This window comes from Vigna umbellata, chromosome 7, assembly GCF_029865625.1.
Source record: "Vigna umbellata cultivar VRB3 chromosome 7, Vumbellata_1.0, whole genome shotgun sequence".
NCBI lineage: Eukaryota > Viridiplantae > Streptophyta > Magnoliopsida > Fabales > Fabaceae > Vigna > Vigna umbellata.
This window is the reverse complement of record NC_142171.1, coordinates 37805143-37809501: the sequence shown is the minus strand read 5'-3', so window position 1 is coordinate 37809501 and position 4359 is coordinate 37805143. Positions and strand designations below refer to the sequence as shown.

Sequence of the window (4359 nt, the reverse complement as noted above, 5' to 3'; positions counted from 1 at the left end):
TTATGGAAAATTTACAATCAAATAAATCACATGCAACCCATCCTCACATTGCCACAATGACACCTACTCTTTCCTTTTCAGAAACTCATCTGCTTCAAATAATCTAGTATATTTTAATATTGATTCAAGAATATTACTTTTTAATGATCATTAGACAAATTATTACAACTACAAAAAGCATATGGAAGTGATTTAAACAGAGAAAGTAGAGAAGTGTGTTAAGGATGAAAGAGTAATTTGAGAAAGATGGAGCTGTGCCACTAATTAGCTAACACTAAATTCTCAAACAGAGCCTGTGCCACTAAAACAACCCTGCTTTAGTATAATGACAATGCTTAACACCCCTCCATCCTTTTATTTTTTGACCTTTTCTGGAACCTTTTTAATCATTTCACATTTACTTTGTTGAAAAGTTAAAGCACTCTCTCAACCATATAAAAACAAAGCATGCAAATTAACACATGAGCTAAGGCAGCTGGATTTGGTTTTGGACATGTCACTGATATCATTTCTCATCATTACGACAAGAACAATGATTACTGCCAACACTTCCAAAACATTAAAATTACACAAACAAAACTCTAAATTATGGAGACCTCAAAATAGAACAACCAAAGCATAAATAAAACAAGAGTAATTCATGATAGGGGTGAGTGGGTAAGGAAGGATGCTGATGTTGGTTTTGGACCCAATCCAAACCATCATTAATTATCTTGGGACGACCTACTCCATAATCATTTTCCAGACCCTAAACTCAAAGCCCCCATTATTGTTCCTCTCCTCTTCTCTCCCATTACAACCACTTTTATTCCCACTCTACCCTCCCATACACGTTTTTCCTTGTTTTCTTCTGTCTTAAACCAGATTACTTTCTTACCAAATTGCCATGTATTTGTTTTTGTTCAATTGGACATTATGTTCAAGAGTGATATCTAAACATACTTGTATGTAATCTAGAATAAATATATATGTACCAATCATGTCAAACTATAGTTGGTGGCAAATGTCAATCCTGACCAACATTTCAGTGTTCAAAGAAGAAATAACGTACCTTAAAAAATAGAAAAGCAAAATGAAAGGTAGAGGGGCACGTCCCCCCCCACACTCTCTCTCTTTTTTATTTATTTATGTATTTATTTTCATCCTTTATGTGTATGTGTGACTCTTTGTTCTTCCTCTCCGTTGTGTGTTTTTTCCTCTATAATTAACACCCTTTGTTCCCTTTGTCCCTCACTTCCACACACTAAACTCACCCTTTTCACACTGCTACTCCTTCCACAATCCAGACTCTGCTTCCTCCACCACCAAACCACCCTCCTTCAACAACACTTTTAAACCATTCAATCAATATCAAACTTCATTTGCAATAAACACTTTAAATAATTAAAAATAACATAAGCTTTACAGCCATACAATTGAAATAATTAGGTTTAATAGGTTCGGAGGTCCCTATATTTGCGGGTTCGTTTCATTTGGGTCCTCCAATTTTAGAAGTGATCAATTAGGTCCCTAATTTAACAAAATTGAGTCAATAATACCCTTTCCGTTAAATGCAAGGGAATCTGAATGCAAATTAAAAATTGCAGAAATTGCCACGTATTAAGCTCAAACTCTGCCACCTGCAAATAAAATGATGCCTTAGCATGCCACCTGTTTAATTTGCATTCAGATTCCCTTGCATTTAACGGAAAGGGTATTATTGACTCAATTTTGTTAAATTAGAGACCTAATTGATCACTTCTAAAATTGAAGGACCCAAGTGAAACGAACCCGCAAATATAGGGACCTCCGAACCTATTAAACCAAATAATTATTGACAAATAAAAAGTACAGAATCAATTATCTTAGTTAGTAACCACTTTGCTTTTTTAAATACTTTTAAAAGAAAAAATTTTATTCATTTTATAACACTCTTGATTCTGAAATACTTTACAATCTTAGTACATGAGGAAAGAATGGATAAGATTAACAGAATCAGGGTCAATGTTTAAAGCAGAAGGGTAATGTGGTGTCAATCACAGGTGATGCCACAAATGACGCACCTGCTCTAAAACATGTAGATATTGGACTTTCCAAGGGAATAGAAGGCACTGAAGTGGAAAAGGAGAGCTTTGGCTTTAGCCACCGAGGAACCTACTGATGATCTCATGAAGATGCCAACTGTAGGTAGAGTTGAGCCACTGATAACTACACTTATGTGGAGGAACCTGATTTCACATGCATTGTACCAGGTTATGGTACAACTGGTTTTAGAATTGAGGGGAAGATCAATCATTCATGTTACTGACAAGGTGAAGAACACGATTATCTTAAATTCTTTTGTCCTTTGCCAAGTGTTCAATGAGTTAAATGCAAGGGAACTGGAGAACAATAACATATTTAAGGGAGTTGGTAAGAATAGGTTGTTCATTGTAATTGTGAGCCTAACTGTCGTTCTTCAGCTAGTGAAGGTTGAGTTTCTGAAAAAGATACCCAATACTGAGAGATTGACTTGGGAGCAATGGGGTGTTTGTGTTAGCATTCGAGCTTTGTCTTGGACAATTGGTGTGCTGGTGAAGTGTAACCCACTTGTTCACAAGAAAAATTAGTACAAACCACTAAGTTATAATCTTCACCTACTCAATCTTCATTGGTTGCTTATTTTATTTTCCCTAAACTACGGCTAAGGTTATTTGAACCTTGTCACTGGCAGGCCAATGCCTTGCCCCTCATTTCAATTACAAATAAAAAACTTCTCGAACAAACAACATCACACAGTGCTGCCACAAGAACATCAAACAGATTGAAGAACAATTAAACTCAGAATGAATTTTTAAACGCACAACTTACCTCAACCAAGATAGCCCTAAGCCGATGGCAACCTTTGTAGAGCACGACAGCGATAGAAGCCCACAGTGGCCCCTCCAAGTCCGTCGACCAAGTTCCTTTAACTTCAGAGCACACCGTGGTGAGGTCGCCAGAACACCGTCGTCAAGTAGCAACACCAACCACCACCCTCTGTCGCAACCGGAATCGCGACGGGACGACGATCCAAAAAGAAATCGGTTTTTGGAAAAGAGATTTTGGAGCGCCACATAGTTTATTCCTGGAAACTACGGAAAAACATAAAACGATAAAGCACGGTCCACGAAACCAAAGATTGGGTTCGGGAGTCGTTACGCGTGGGAAGGTGTTAGCACCCCACAACGCCTGCCCTAAGGCAAGTACCTTTAACTAAATGCACGAATATGAGGTGATCTTCAAAATGTTTAACTATCCCCTAAAATAAAATTCTAAAATAAACAAAACATATGTTTTAGTTTTTCTGGGCCCGACAAGGATTGACACTTGCTCCTACGTATTCTCATTCAAAATGAGAAATCAGGGTTACGTAGTTCTTTTTGAAAATGTTTGAGAGATTTGTTTGGAAATTGATTGAAAGATTTGTTTGAGAAAATGATTACGGATAAATTTGGATTTTTGGGAAAGTGAACCTGAAAGGAGACTATCCTTGCTCCTACGTATCTCCACTCTTGATGGAGAATCAAGGATCACGTAGTTCTGGGTACAGGGATGATTGATTGTTGTTTGAAGATGCGGATGTTTTTTTAGTTTTTTTGAAGATTTTATACCTTTTTTTTGTATTTTGTTTAAGAAAGAGAAAAGGTTGTTAGCACAAGGACGATGCGTGCGATCAAACATGCGCATAACCTTTAAAACATATTTTGTTAATTTTACTTAAGGAAAGAAAAGGTTTTTAGCACAAGGACGATGTGTGCGATCACACATGGCCAAGCCTTTAAAACATATTTTTGGAATTTTAATTAAGAAAGAGAAAAGGTTTTCAGCACAAGGACGATGCGTGCGATCACACATGTGCCTAAACCTTTAAAACTATTTTTTTGTAATTTTAATTATGAAAGATAAAAGGTTTTCAGCACAAGGACGATGCGTTGCGATCACACATGTGCCTAAACCTTCAAGACATATTTTTGTAATTTATTTAAGAAAGAGAAAAGTTTTCAGCACAAGGACGATGCGTGCGATCACACACTATGTGCCAAAACCTTTAAAACATATTTTTGTAATTTTATTATGAAGATAAAAGGTTTTCAGCACAAGGACGATGCGTGCGATCACACATGTGCCAAAACCTTTAAAACATTTTATGAATTCCTTTATTTAAATTGTAAATATTGCATTATTAAATATATATTTTAGGATAAGTAGATATCTAGAATAATAAAAATAAAATAAAATGAGACAATAAGCTAATAAAAAAAAAATAAATAAAAATAAATAAAATAGGATAAACAAAATAAAAAGAAAACAAATAAGTAAAAAAAAACAAAGCAAATAATGAGGGGTCCGCGAAAAGGG

The 4359-nt window shown here is 35.8% G+C and overlaps 1 pseudogene; it reads left to right on the top strand.

Annotated features, from left to right (window-relative positions):
* Positions 1-2153: 2153 nt before the first annotated feature.
* LOC124841228 (putative calcium-transporting ATPase 13, plasma membrane-type pseudogene) lies at positions 2154-2588 on the top strand (annotated as a pseudogene).
* The last annotated feature ends 1771 nt before the right edge of the window (positions 2589-4359 follow it).